This window comes from Rhagoletis zephyria, unplaced genomic scaffold (genome assembly GCF_001687245.7).
Source record: "Rhagoletis zephyria isolate East Lansing unplaced genomic scaffold, Rhagoletis_zephyria_1.1 Rzeph_scaffold_00500, whole genome shotgun sequence".
Classification (NCBI taxonomy): Eukaryota; Metazoa; Arthropoda; class Insecta; order Diptera; family Tephritidae; genus Rhagoletis; species Rhagoletis zephyria.
The window spans coordinates 146114-162619 of NW_016157584.1; the positions used below are offsets into that span (position 1 = coordinate 146114).

Genomic DNA, 16506 nt, shown 5'->3' on the forward strand with positions numbered 1-16506 from the left:
CGTTAAATTTAGGTTTTAAATTTTCCAGATACATGCAGGAATTAGGTGTCTTTTAGGACCAAGCAGTTCGATTGATTTCATTTTTCGGTTAAATATAGAGCTAATTATGTGCTATACAATGGCCCAAAAAAGTTAAAGAAAACAAATGGTATTCCTTTTTTGTATCACATTGAAATCGTACGACTGTCACGTGCGCCACCATGGGAATGCCCATATAGGTCAATATAGGTGCTCAATAAGAAAACTATGCAGCGCCACCAATCAAAGCATGGCTTGGAAATTGGCCATGGCGTCGGTGCAAGTGTATGTGTTAAACATAAAAAGCTGAAGATTCCTTTTCACTAACATGTAGCTAATTAGCTTTAAATTTCAGGCTGAGGTTCATGCCATTAAACTATATACACCAGAGGTAGATATAACTACATATTTATGTACATATGTATATAGAAAGTTTGACGACAAATACACTCTGAAAACATGGTGCCACTTATCGCCCTGGCAGTACACGAGAATACCTCAAGCTGAAAGTTTTAATTTTTAATACTCATCGGATCCAGGAACCATGTTTCCACATTTGGATACTGGGCCACAGGGACTGGGACTCTTGGCAGGTAAGTGGCAAATATTCTCGCCAGGAAGGAGGCTACGCAGGAATTTATCGGTCTGCCATGCATCTTCATTACTAGACCAGCTAAATCATATAACCTGGATATATCCAGAAATACAAAAACAAAAAAAACATTGCTAGAGACTTTCCTACTGGCCATTGTAGGGTAATAAAGCATTTTCCAACCTGAATGTTTTTTACACAGACAGAGCACATTGTGTGCGGCTTTGAAACTTGTACCAAGCTAAGACTTGTCTGCCTAGGATCACCGTACCTTCCGTGATCTAAACGGTACTTCGTATATGGTTCGCGAAGTTGCTTCTGAAGTAGGACGTTCTAGAAAAGTTTTCTGAGGTAGAGCATTTTCGAACCGGCTGCGGAGATCGGTCGATCTTCCACTCAGCTGTCGATATGTATATTCATTAAACCAAACATCAAATTGTCGGCGTTTTAAAACATTCAGCAAGCGTAATATTTATTGCTCTCGGTAGAAATAAGGACATCTCTAAGAACTTCTTCATTTTCTTAGAGGTTAACACGAGTGGACCTTTTGAATTTTTTGTAGGCCAATGCTAAGTCCGTCTTATCTAGGTTAAGATCTAATCCCATCTTCTTGGCCAAGTTAAAGATTTCTTAGCAATTTGTATACTATGAATAAGCAGAACATCCTTCAAATTCAAATCTTTCCTGGAGTAGCATTTGCTGTTAGTAATAATATGTTTTAGCCTTCAACGGTACTTGTACTAAAAAAACTTCTTGAAAATAAATCTTCTTAAATTTCAAATCGTAAAAATAAAGATTCTCATCAAAAACTAGGAAAATCCCACTCTAATGTCGTCCGTGAATATTTAATGTACATACTGCGCACAGAAAAGTCAAAAGCTCGTATTTCACTGCCATAATTTATCTACAAATAAACGGCAAAACTAAAATTAGTGCACGAGCAATGGGACAGATGCAGAGAGTTCCATTAAATTTCTTTTGACATACATTTTAAAGTGCATTCATTTCGGCGGAAATGTAGGCACATTTGTTTGTTCAAGGGAATGTGCAACGACTTCTTTGTTTATTTATGCAACCGCAATGCGAATTTATTTTTGGCTATAGAAAATTAGCGCAACCAAACACAGAATACGCCACACATTGAGCTTATTGCCTTAAGCTTTATATTGCCTTTGCGCATTGTTGTTATTGTTGTACATATGTATGTATTGACGTCAAAAGCGTGCCAGTAAAAACAATATGGGTTTAAAAGAATGTATGCACAAAACCACAATACATATGTATGTATATGTGTGTATGTACATAAATGCGTTCAACTTTATTAATGAGCAAAAATATGTGTAAATCTAAAGATGAAAATTATGCGTAAATGCGCACACAAGGAAATGCGCATGCATCTATACATACATACTTACATATGTGTTTAAAAGATATGTAGACACACATGCGTATGCGTCTTTTGCATGAATGCAATTTTTAATGTTTCTGTCTGCCTCAAATTTGTGTCGGCTGCTATGCATTTCGTTGCATTTGCATTTTTACAATTTACACAAGAAAATGTTTACTCCGCAACTGTATGTATGTACATATGTATGAACAATAAATGCAAAATTGGCGCAGAGCATTTACTACTTTTACACTTTACCATTTTTATGGGCTTTCTAGCGAAACACAATTCACTTCTTATGCTTTTTTTAGTGATTTCCAATTCATTTTAAAAGCAACTGCATACGCGTATTTACACTCAAATTATTTAGTAAATTTCTGTTTTTTTTGCTGTTTTTGTGATTTTTGTGTTAACGCATTTTAAGTGGTGCATATTAAGTGGCCGCGTTCGAAAGAGGCACACATGTGAAAATTTGCAACACCAACTACATACGGCTGGCTGGCATGCAATATGCACATGTTTATTAATAAATACATAAATACAACAAGCGAATCCATTGAGCTAACAAAAACATATTTAGTTGCCCGCAAATTTTTCGTTGCAAAAAAAATGAGGTTGACAGCATCTGTTGCGGTGCTGAGTGTTGTTATTATTTGTGTGTAATTTATGGAGCAACACGTACAAACATACATTCATGCATGCACGTCATTTACAATGTTAGTCCATCGCATGTTTACTTCTTTCTCTATGCCATATGGTAATTATTGCTATTTATTTAGTCATAAAACACTCGAAATTATTATTGAACACGAAATTTTTTTGATATATGTATTTGCAATTTGCGAAATGTTGCAAGTTAATATAATAAAATACTTAATGATGAATGGTGAATGGGCAAAGTATTGACGTGGACACAGTTTAAAATAATTTCCTGAAATATGAACGTACCTGCTCGAAAAGATACATAAATCATAGTATCCACCAGTTTCAAGCTAGATTAATCCTTTGCTGCGATGCTTCTAGGGCAGCAGCAAATGCGACGCTAAGGTAGATCGGCTTTTCGAGAACATTCTGTCTAGTGAGTAATGGGCTTGATATATAGAATGTGGACGCTAAGCCCACATTAGTGGCGGCCAGAAGATGCTAAGGGGTGCTAGAGGGTGCTAAGGACCGTCAATTCTAGGCGGAAAAGTCCTGAATGAAGATTCACTTTGGGGAATTTCGCTCTTTGCTAAGGCGGAATTTAAAAGAGGATTGGCTGTGTTTTAGGGAGCATCTTTAGTACTTGACTTTTGTGCAATTTATGATACCATCTACTTAGGCCTCAGATGAGACAACTTTTGGTGCTAGTTTGTATAAGGCTTCTCCGCCTGGTTCGCCCCTTAGCCGTTTTCTATTCAGTGCTGGATGGCCAAAACTAATATTGATATGTACTGAGAATACTATCGCTGCACGCAAAACAACAATTGCTTTTATACCACAATCTTGGCGACTAGTTGCCGTCGCCTTCTTACCTAAGTTTGAAAAGGATGACTATACCAGCATGATGTCCTTCTTGCTAAAATTTTCGGCGAGCCTGTTTAAGTTGGTTATTCGAACGGGGACGCTTTCATCACAACCACTGCCTATATATCAAAATGCCTGTCAGGCAGAAAAGTCCTGTGAGATGGCTCAGCAGACCCTCGTTGCTAGAATAAGTAAAACTACCGTTAGGAAACAAGCACAAAAAAACTAAATATGTTTGACACTTGGCGTATTAAAAATGGACTGTCCGCTAATCCAGCCAAAACTAATATGGGGTTTTTTACTAGAAGGATTATGTTGGATGATTTAATTCCCATCCACTTAAAGGAGTTACGAATCGGATTGCTTCCAAAGTTACTTAAGTATCTAAGGCTAATTCGTGATGCCAGACACTCATGGAAGTCTTACATTGTTCACAGTTTTCGAGAAAACGTGGGGTCTGTCACCATCGGGTAACCACTATATCTACACCCCTTTGATTGGATCCATTATCATTTATGAATTAGTGGAATGGTGTAGCAGACTCTCAATCAATAGCGTGGTTAATCTGCTGTGTCTTCTCAATAACACCTAAAGTGTGGCGAGACGGAAATTTCTGGTGGCGAGTGTATTTTCAATGCCCCATTACCCTTGTTGAGAGGATTTTATAATATTAATTTTCTTGAGGCTGAACGGTGGCTTAATCCCAGTGCTGAGCGCAGCATATGCATTGACGGATCTTTACTGATAGCTCCAAAACTGATCTGGTTTAGGATTTTAAGTCTATATCGAACATAATGTTGATAAGCTTAGATTTTATCTTGGGAAAGGAGCATCGGTATTCCAAGCCCAGTCTATTTCGAAAATAGGCGAAGAGGCAAGAGTCTGTAATGATACTCAAGCAGCACTCAACAGTCCTCCAACTAATTTCAGCCTGGTTCGGCAATGCAAGTCGCAAATAAATTATTTTGGAAAGCATAACGAGTTGTTTTATTCTGGAAGTGAGGTCACTTGCAATTACCTGATATTAAGACATCTGACGAATTGGCTGAAGAGGGCTCAGAGCAGTCTATGTACTACCACCTTCCGCCATCGAAGCTACCATCAGAAACAGTGTAAGGACTGGAATGCTTCAAGGGATTGCAGGTAGACAAACCTGAGGTTTACTTAATTTCAGAGGGTCGTTAGTAGGTGTATTTGTATTCATTGAGCAGATTGAGCTGCAGAAAACTTGGGGAATTGCTATTTGGTCACTTTTCATGTCACAAGCCACCGTCTGTAATCGGCATACAAGAAAGCTCCATTCGCTCTGCCTGCCTTGAATAGAATGAAACGGTGCAATGAAGGATTTCGAGGCGATGTGTTCAGAGACGAACACACCCAATAATTTGCGTCGATTTATTTGTAAATCGTCTATGATTAGAACCGATTAAAGGGAACTCGATAACAGTACAATGGACAGCATGCGTTCTGAGCACTGCTTTCTGTTTGCGCTTTCTGTCTATGTACTTGCATGAGCACACTTTCAATATCTATTACCCTTACTAACCTTGTCTATCCAATAACAATATTATCTTCCAGCCCTAAGCCGATTAAAACACACACACGACAAACTCAAGCCGCAACAATGTCGCAAGGTACTCACTACTTTACAGTGACCTCTTACCCAACTACCAGCACACGCACACACTCCCCATTGCAATACTGTCTTGCAATCCTTAATAAAGTGCTGATTAATAATTTAATTATAAGCAGGTCCATAATCCCACTTGAGCCCAGTGCACTTCAGGTCCAATATACACATTACAATCAGTGGCATAAATTGCAACAGACAAATTTTATAATTAAATGCAAATTTTCTGCGCATTCGCCGCTACTGTTGCATGCACTAAGAGTTTTTTAAATGTGTTTGTTTAAATGTATATTTATGAGTAGCCTGTGAGAATGCTTATATAATGAGCAAATATTGTAATAATTTGCGTTGTTGTAGGAATTAATGCATTCTGACATTTACCAATGGAAATTTTACACTTAACTGGATTTTCGCGCTGTTCTTTATGAGTAAATGCAGTTTTTGTTGTGCTGGTTATGTGGCTTTGTCGCCACAATTGCTTTAATCGATTTTTCTCACCACACTTACACGCAAAAACAAATACACTTGGCACTTGTGTGTATATGTATGTACATTAGGCCGTACCAGAAACAAAACAATTCGCAGTGCCGTGGGGTCATTTTTTTAATTTTTCGTCATATCTTCGGCATTTGGATTTCGATCTTAAAGTGTGTTGTATGGATATTCTTGCTCAGGGAGACATTTTTTTGTTCCGAATTTCATTGACCCCGTTCTGGTACTTAGCCACCAGACCTCAGTTCCTACCACCCTAATGTCCGTAAATTGAAGCTCGCCAAAAAAGATCAACAAACTTTTGCGAAGGTAGTATTTGGATTCGAAGGAAATTTCGATTTTTATTTGTAACTAGCAAATGCCTGGATTGCTTCGCGACGCCTGATAAGAACTTTTGCGTTGACCAATACAAAATTAGTATTGAGATGCAAAAATGGTTTGTAATGTAAACATTATTAGCTTAGGTTGAAAGGACTAAAGAGCATAATCATCCTTACTCATAGGGAGGGAGGCCCCCACTGCGATGGAAAGACCAGCTGGAGAAGGACTTAGCTTCACTTGGCATTTCCAATTGGCGTCAGTTGGCACAGAAACGAAACTTTATTGAACTCGGCCAAAATCGCTTAGGCGGATACAGTGCCAAATATGAAGAAGAAATTTTATGACGTAGAGTATCCGACGTCGTACGGGGTAAACAAATAAAAATATAAAACAGTAAGGAGATTTTCATTGAAGGAGACATTAACTATTTTTCTTATTTAATTTAAGGCCTCCTTATGAACAATACTTTAATTTTTTGTTGCAGTGTAGGAGCATAAATACTATTCGGAAATCCCACTCCAGTATTTATGTTAGTAATCATTTTTTTTACTAAAAATCTTGTTTCATTATTAAGGTTAGGTGGATTAAGGTAACTAAAGAAGAATGAAGTGCGCTTTACTTTAGAAATTTATATTCTCTGAACGTAGTTACAACAGATCATTCCGTTCAGCTGTCTGTTTGTAATGGGTCCAAGGTTATAGCTCTCTGAACGTACTACATCTATTGGGGTTGCCACGCCCCTAGCACAAACACTCACTCTTTTTCAGTTTACTACACACGCCACGCCCTTTTTTACAAACTCCTTTGTATACATTTACCATAGATGTCCTCACCAAATTTCAAAATCATGCGTCCGAAGATATAACAAAAGTGAGATTTCACTGCTATGGAATGTGCCGGGGCCCCTTATACAAACTTCGAAATATCGAAATTAATTTTTTTCATATGTTATTTTGCTCATACGTCATATATGAATACTCGCACATAAGTTGGACCACAAGGAAAAAAAAATTTAAATAGACTTCCAAAAATACTGCAGCGAACTTTTTTTGCTTCTAACGGGGCACGGTCTAATGTTCATAAATAGTATTTACATACATATGTACACTTTAATAAGGGCCCACCGGTGCGTATGAGTGTTCAATCAGCAGGTAAAGTGCTTGTTGCGGAAATTCGCAGAGTGCAGTTGTGGATAGTCGCTGTCATGGCGTGCCGGCGCGGTTAAAATAGTGCGAAAGCAAAGAATAACTGTTGTTAACATGAAAAGTGTTAACAAGTTGCCATGGCGGTTGAATAAATGCAATTATACACGCACGCATACAGGTGTAAATACTTATTTGTCAGTATGTATATGTATGCAAAAAGCCGCAATAAAAGCAGCAACACCAGCAGCAAAGGCGAAAAGTCAAATTATCTGCACTTTAAAACAATTTTAAATTGTCATTGCCATCGTTCAGCAGCTGCTTTATTTACACAAATTTCATTTAAAATTGGAAATTAAATTAGCGCACACGGAAATGCCTTTCATTCGTTGCCGAGTTGGCGGCACTGGGAGTTTCCGGTGTTTTATTGCAAGCGCGTCAAGGAGGAATTGCATGGCATGGCACGCAAAGAAATATGGAGAAGACATTTAAATATGCTTTTACCCGCTTTTGCTGTGCTGAGCTTTTGTTTTTACTAAACCATTATTATTATTGTTATTAGTATTTTCTTTTCTTTTTTGCTCTCTTGCACATGTCGTCTTGCACATTTGAGATTTTCACATTGCATTCGTTCTCACAATTAGTGGTGTTGATTTACAATAAGTAGCTGCATTCGCAAACAATGCAACGTCAGTGAAGGCAACAACACCTGACTTGGCTTCAAATGGCAACCAAGTACCAGTACCCCATATGTAGGCATGTGGTTGCTTGTGTACATACATGCACATACATACATATGTACGTATGCAGCACCTTCATTACCGTCAACATTTTCCATTATCTAGAAACAATCAACTTGCGCAAATTTTCTTCGGTTCACACATATTATTTGCACACAGATGCACAAACAAATTTGCACTCCTAAACCAACTAATATATGTATGTGAAAATTTTTATTTCACATTGACTTTTTCCCCTGCTTTGCGTTCACTGATTTTTCCTTAGCTTGCTTTATTTATTTTCTTCTAATTTATTTTTACTAAATTATATGCGACGAGCGCGACTGTTGGTTTGTATGTATGTATAGTATATGTTTCTATTGTTTTAAATTGCCGCATGGCGTAACTTGTTAACGAGCAACTGTGTGCTACTACTATTGCACTGCCACTGCGCGATGAATCTCACCTGGTAAGAAGCCGACAGATAGGTAGCCAGTTAGTGGCTTACACTCGAAGAAATTGGCTTTAATGTAGTTTTGGCCTTAAAGAAAACGGAAAGGGAAATAAAAACTCATTTGCCAAAAATTTTCTAGGACATAGCTGCATCAAAGTTCGACTTAACCTACATTTGTACATGAACAACACGGCCAATATATTTTGGAGCCCATTATATAGTGAGGTTTCGGAAGGTAAAAGAAACTCTAGCCCATTTCTTCAATCAACTCTGATATCCCTACTCTCCCAATTTGGAGAGAAGGACAGAGTAACTAAACACAACATGTTGGCAAATCTGGGCAGATGGATCTTGTAATGAGTACAGAGCTCAGAGTTTGATGAGGCTCTCCAAACCTAAAGTGAAGCTTCTCCTGGAAATACCGCGAAATTGCTGCCAGTTTTGAAGCTAGGTGGAGAGATAGAATGCATTAAGCAATTCTTATTGGAATGAATTACACTTCGCATAAGTTTGAGATTTTTAGAAGACAGCTTTTTTTTCAAGGGAATGGACATTTGGGGCATTGTGTTTGAACTTCTCTGGTCGTGGCGTTCTTTTGTCTGCGGTAACTTTTTAAACTCAAGATTGGAGAGCGGCCTTAAAAGTGAGTCGAGATTATTTACAACAAGGGAAAATTTGTAGAAGACGACTTTCTTCTATACAGCCCATTTGAGCTAAAAAGTGATGAACGTTATTTTCCTATAGTTTCAATCGACGAAAGGTAAGGGCAAGCATTTATTTAACTTACTATGTATGTATGTACATATCTAATGGTTATACTATACTAATATCGTCAAATAAATTGTTGGAGTTTATATTTATGTGTATATATTTATTACCTGCGGAGTTATGTTATCTCTATTTCTCTACAAAAAATAAGCTTATCTTACACTTTTGCCAAGTTTTTGGCCGAGCTTTTCTTCCAATTTGTTCTGCACGTCCAGATGTCAGACCAAGGATTGAACCCAGGCCCTAAGTAATTGTAGTACTACTGAACTACAGTCAGTTAATGTTCTAGTCATTTCGGTACCTTTTTGATTAAATCTCAGACCGCATTTTAACTAAAACAATACAAAGTATTGAGCGCATTAATTCGATCTCTATAACCAGAATAAAGGTAAGGTTATTGACAACTCTGTGCGGCTCTCTTTTAAGGTACTATAATGTCAAGACATATAAACAAACGATTCAAAATTCATATTTACAAAATTTTTCCAATTCGACCTTTTAGCATGGTTCTCATTGAGAGCCAGAGTAGCCTAATTGACATTAAAAAAAATTAGGCACAGCCTAAAAACATTACTAGAATCGAAACGGTTATTCTCCGAGCCACGCGTTTTAGTTTCCTTTTACTAGAATAGGTAGCATCACGTAGTTGCAATGAACTTTTCACCAAAATACCGTATTTATTATTTATAGATTCTTCTTTCTTAAATTACTTAAAAAAAAATATAGATAGGCTCCTCAATTAATTATCGGGCTCGGATTTTCTCTTGACGGCCCTGGTGCTCCAAGTGTGGCAAACGCGAAAACAGTCCGTGGCTAGAACAACTTCTCACTGTCTTGGATTCTCGGCCATAGCCACCCTGGACGCTAGGAAGCTTGAACCCTGGACAACATAGCCTGTTTTGATAAATCCGGAGCTTAGACAACGCATACAAGAATAACTGCTGTATTTGCATCTACAAATTTAAACAAGGAGATACAAATGATCGAGATGGTAACGAACTGCAGAGCCCCAACATACATTTAAATTAAATATTTACGAAATCAAAGTCATAAAGTTCTAAGTGTACCTTAAATGTATTATCCACAATTCTTGCTTACTACAAGCTCTGTTCGTCACTATCTACATTTAGTGATGAATTAGCTACAACGCTACGATATACTTGCATACGCACATACATACATATTTAGTATCAAGCAAATAAGCAGGAAAAGCTAACTAAATAATGCTAAGGCAATATTTATACGCTCTCTAACACAGAACAGTGTGCTCAAAGAAAGATGGTGTAGCGAATTGCAAAAATAGCATAGTACTTAGCAATGAGAAGCCAAACAAAATCCAACACAGCTACTTTTTGTTGTTATTTAGATACGACGCTGTTGACCTCACTTGAAAAATTACAACTCATTTTAACTAATTTATAATAAAAAGTAATTATTAGCTTTTTTGAAAGCATTTTGCAAAAATATCATCATTTCCGAACAATTCCTCAACGTCATTTTTATGAATGCGGTCATTATAACGATCACGCTGTGATACGCTCGTCAATTTTCGATGGTCAGTTACCTTTGGGAGTTCTTAGTTTTTTTCGACATAAAAATACATACACACAATTTATGTGAAGTCACCAGCATACATATATTAGCAGTTAGCTTTCTACATGCCACTTATTTACTTACTCAATTACCGGTCATACATATGTACATGCATACGAATATACATAGGTGTAGAGAATTGATTAACGAGTTGAGCTCTGTCAGAGGTGTCGTTGAATGTGTAGTCCAAGGTGGAGCCATATCCATGAATAATAGTTTTGAGCTACTCATTTTGTAACTGATCCCAAAATAAGGTGAAATAGATGCAGGGTGGGCTCGAACTCACTAAGGCCTCCACAGTATTGCGAGTAAGCTATCAATTGCTTCAATGTATAATGACCATGGGCATCATGACCTGATCCAGTAACGAATCGGAATGACCCCAAATTAAAATGTTAGTTAGAGAAATAAAGTTGCTAAGTTGCCAATAACAACATTCCTTCCTTTATATACTTTTGTGTGTAACTACCGAATAGAATTGCTGCTTACTCTTAATTTGCATTACTCTAGGTTGACTGTCGAAAGAATTTATATAAGCTTCACCAGCACGAGCTAGTAACTTACCTTAGTTAGCTAATTCTGCGCTAATCTTTGCTAATCAAACAACCCAATTTACTAAAGCTTTAGTATAAAACTACAAAATAAACTTTGAATTGTACACTCAGCTTCGTCTACTTTGCACCCCATTGCTACAATAGTGCTTTGCCATTTTTTGTATAAATTTAACAACTGGCAAGTGAGTTTGTGAAAGATGTGATGGCAGTAAAAAACATATACATACATACAGTGGCGGTGAAAATTGGATGAATGGTGTTTCGTCTTTAATATTTACAATGTTTTTCCAGCTAAAATTTTGTTGATATTTTTCTATAAAAACATGGTTCATGCTTTGGCAATAACCGTTATAAATCAAACTTGCAAACTTCGTACAGAAAATTTGTTTTAGAAAAGTTCCACAAATTTTTATTTAAATTTCAAGTTTTTTAACCAGAATTTTTATAAATTTTCTGGGTATGCAGTTAACAGTATAATAAAGTTCTAGTAAAATAGGTGCCAGTTTTGAGCGGCTAAAAAATTGCATTGATTTCTAATAATTTTTTTTTTTTTTGTTGACAGCGCTTTGCACTTTTTTGCATATAAATACGAATTTCTTGTGGAAGAATATGCGCTAGACCGTTTCCGAAAAAATAAAAAAAGTCTAGGCCAGTTTTCCGAAATTTCTAAATATTTATATGAAAAAACGCAAAAACCGTCAGCAAAAAAAAAATTATTAAAAATCAATGCGATTTTTAGCCGCTTAAAACTTGCACTTATTTTACTAAATTTTATAGGCCTGTTAACTGCATACCCAAAGATTTTATAAAAATTATTGTATGTATAGCTTTTATTAAAGCATGATCCATATTTTTAGAAAAAAATATCGAAAAAAATATCAAAAAAATTATAGCTTGAAGGAAATTGTAAATGTTAAAAACGAAACATCATTCATCCACTTTTGACCACCACTGTATGCATGTGTGCACTTACATATGTATGTAATTTTATTTTCATGTTTATATCTATTACGGATACCGCATGGTAATGACTGGTCATGAAAAATTTGCGGTTTATGGAATGAAAGTAGCAAATGGTGATATAGTGAAACAATGCCGGTGATGACTAGCTTAATTCAATTACTATGTAAATTTGCAAAGTATTGTTTGAATTGAGGTCTGTAAAGAATTTTTTACCAAAAACCTGGTATTGAAACTTCATAGAAAGTTGAAAGTGGTGTTCTGCTAAGCATGTGAAAGTTCAAAGCTAGACCCATTACATACATATTAAAAGCAGTAGCTAACAAGTTAGAGAATTATAAGCTAGTTGTTGGTGCACCAGATGAGGTCACGGTTTAGTTATTAAGTGATTTTTTTATTTCTTGTATTGAATACCCCTAATCTCTTTTAAGGTAAAGCAGAAGCGCACATGTGTTTTGCTATCTCATCCTCTTAAAGACAGAAAACATTGCCCAGATTCAGCTGTGTGTGCCACGGGCAGTGGACAGTCAGCAATCTTATAATTTGTCAGCTGTTTCATCGGCTCTAAACTCTCGATTACTAGGGAGACTCAGAATTAAGGGAAATTTGCTTCATTTCTACCGCGATAATTAGGCCGAGACTTGCTTTGCTGGACTAGTTTGTAAGCAGTTTCCGAGTTAAGTGCAGCTCGGCTATCTTTGAAGGAACGTTAACTCCTGCACACAGTTTTGTGGATTGAGGAGCGAGGGGATCCCATGTTCGTGGATATTTCTCTCCTGCTCACCCTCAGCAGCTTTTGTGATCATTTTACGCTTCCTTGCGCCACACAAATTTTTGCGTTCGGTTGTGAGTAAATGCAAACATCGATGTAACGAAAAAGCGACACACTCGTTAGGCTTCCAAACGAAAAAGCGACAGAAGGTACAGAATGTTGGCGATCATTGGCCACGATTAAGATTAAGATTCGGAAAAAGAAGGCATTTTTTGCTAATGTCCTCAGATCTGTAGCGGTCGTTCGATTTTCAAAATTGAGTTGTCAAATTAAAGCGCTTGACTTTTAATTATCCACCAAGGTTTATTTTTCGAAAGGAGTTGCCACATGTTAAAAAAATTAAATTCAAAAAGACAAAAGACGTAAGAGATTTTAGTTTGCAAATATTTTGAAGAAGGCTGCCACCTGTTTAAAAAGTCGTATTTAATTAATTTATACACCAGTTATGTATAAGAAGTTTGAAAATAAATATTTTGAAGAGGGTTGCCATCTGTTTTAAAAGTTATATTTACCCAAATTCTACACGAGTTATGTGAAGTATTAAAATGTGGGTGTCAAAAGAAAGAGTGTTAAGAAATCTTTATTTGGAGCACTTAAAATATTATTGAGGTGTCTGAATAGGGTTTCCACCTGCCTAAAGGTTCTTTTTAATACGTTAAATTAGTTAATAAAATATGGCTATGAATCGAAATAAGTTTGAACAAAACTTATTGCTAAGCTTTATGTATTTGAAAAATCACATTCAACTAAATTCATGAATTTATTTAAATTTGTGTCCCAAGGTCAAACTAAAGAAATTTAAGAAGATTTTTATTCAACAATACTTTTAAAAAGGGTCGCCACCTGCGAGGCTTATCTTGACACAGTAACGGCTGGGCATACAGATTACTTACAACACCGACTAACATTTGAAATATTTTTTAATGAGAGTTGCCACCTGTTTAAAACTTTTAATTCAATTTTGGTGTTTTAACGCCATGCGGGTGCACTAGCAATACACAGCGTTCTTATCATCTGAGATGACTGCAAATACAAAAGCGTCGAGTCAAAGACAGCCAACAGCTTCCTCTGTTTAAATGCCAACTATCGAAAACATCGAATAGGATGACTATCTAAAGGTTTACAGCTCTAGCTTAAAATATCCTGCATTGGTCTGGCAGGCGGAGAGAAGTTTGTATTCATATGTCGTTGTTCCGTTCCCTATACACACCACTGCCAAATGTGTTGTTCCATTCTGATCTAGTCTCTATGTAACACTGAATAGAGTTGCTTTATTGCTCTCTGTTAGAAATTAGTACTATAAACCCTCTACTGAAATTTATATAGTATTTGGTAGTCTGTTGGGTTTTCGTAGGTCTTCCAGTGGCTATCGATGTTTGAGATATTACCTATCAAAGGTCTAGAAGCTGAGTCCCAGCGAGTATCCAGTAGTACTCATCATTAACCAATTGGCTGCAGTTGCCGGAATATTCGTTACATTTACACATAACATATGACCTTCTTATAACAGACAACATATGTATGTATGTACTTTTTTCTGAACTTTAAGAAATCTCAAACTTTTAAATAGAAATTTGCAATTGCAGTAGTGAATGCATTCGCATTAGACGAATGCATGAATGTAATGTTGACCAATTAAAATATTATATTTGTAGCGTTGCTCTCATTCCATTTACTCGCGACATTGCGTCATTACACCTGCAATGCAAATGCATATGTATGCATACGTATGTACCTAATACAAGAGCAGTCAACAATAATTGACCATTTAATTCATTGAAATGCAGCCAACAAAGCTAATTAGCCATTTAATTGCGGCGTGCAATTTTTTTCGCGTACCTACCTAATGTTACGCACACATGGAAACAAAATAACAGTTAATATTGTACGAGGACATATATGTAAATAGTATTATATAGCTTAGATTTACGTTTGTAATTTTTTATGGTATACTGTTATCTTTAAACTATTGCACGTGCCACAAACACATATGTATGCGGATATATGAAAGTGTAAAAGAAGTACGAACATGCATATGTATGCAATTTAATAAAAACTGCAGCCAGAGCAGGTGAATGAATGCAATTACAACAATAACATGCGACAGTAAAATACATTAACAAAATGACAACAATCACAGTTATCGCAACAATGGCCACTGAGCAGTGATTGAGTTTATGTGTGGCATAGTGGTGTGGCAGCGCTGCTTTTTCTCTCAGGCTTACCTACATTCATAGATACCTCAATGCGGGTGACCACAGAGTGTGCGAGAACGCGAAGTCACACAGTGGGCGATTTAGGGGAAATATTTTCAAAATCAAATTGCGCCAACGAGCAAAGGATTTTTATTGTAGAAAAAGGGAAAATTACAAATAAATGCGTATCTCAAGGTGCGCAATTTCAGGACACATGGAAAGAACGAGACTTAAAAAACAAGATAAAAAAAATAAACAAAAAAAATAACATGGCTCGTAAATGAAATGAAGCCAACGTGGAACTATATATACTTTAAAATAAAACCAATATCAATAAAATGAATGGGGCCATTCCAGTGTTTTGCGTGCTATATATGTTACGCTAGGGATTTTTTTATTAATGTCATCAGATCTACACCGTTAATTCGATTTTTAAAATTGTGCTATCAAATTAGCTTGGCCTTTAGATGTGCAATAAGGTTTTATTTTTTTAAAGAGTTGCTACCTGTTAAAAAATATTTAGTAAGTTAAATAAATTATGCAATATGGGTATAAGTCAAAAAGGTTTTGAAAAGGCTTTATTTCTGAAATACGTGTAGGAGGGTTGTTACTGAAATATGTTTAATTATATCATTTTATATTCAATTTGATTCTGTTATTAATAATTATTCTATACCTGTTATGGTTAAAACGCTAAAATTGAATTTAACCCTTAAACATGTAGTTTAGAAATAAAGCCTTAACCTTATTGAATAATTTTAATTAATTTTTTAACAGGTGGCAACTCAAAAAAATAAAACCTTATTTGACACTTTAATTTTGAAAATCGAATTAACGGTGTAGATCTGAGATAACACGCTAACACATTGATTTTATTTATATTGGTCTTATTTTCAAGTATATACTTCCATGTTCCATTCCATTTACAAGTCATGTAAAATTTTATTTTTTTTTTAATCTTCGTCCTTTCCATGATTTCTGTAATTGTGCATCTTCAGAGTCACATTTATTTGAAATTTTCCCTAATTCTACAATAAAAATCCTTTAAACGAAAAAAAACGTTGATTTATCTCACCTCTGAAAAGCGCAATTTGATTTTGAAAATTTTTTCCTCTAAATCGCCCATAGTGCGCCAGTTATGGAATGTTTAACATGATGGTCAAGTTTGGTAATGTAAATGTGATAATTAACTTTTGTGAAAGAGACATTGTTTAACACATATTTATATCTACTATATGCGTTACACACATATACAGTTACACCGACAAAAATAATGACCGTCGACAATGGCACAGGAAGTGGAAGCTATGTAGTATTTAAACCGCAAACACAACCATGACCATAAAAATAAAAACCACAAATATGGCTAAAGAGAGAAATAAAGATAAAATATGGTGAAAAAT

At 36.0% G+C, this 16506-nt stretch overlaps 1 protein-coding gene across 1 annotated transcript in view; it reads right to left on the bottom strand.

Moving 5' to 3' along the window:
• toc (toucan) overlaps nt 1–16506 on the bottom strand; it is a gene marked incomplete at its 5' end in the record, with an annotated part of 219539 nt that overhangs the window by 120058 nt on the left and 82975 nt on the right. The window lies entirely within an intron of this gene.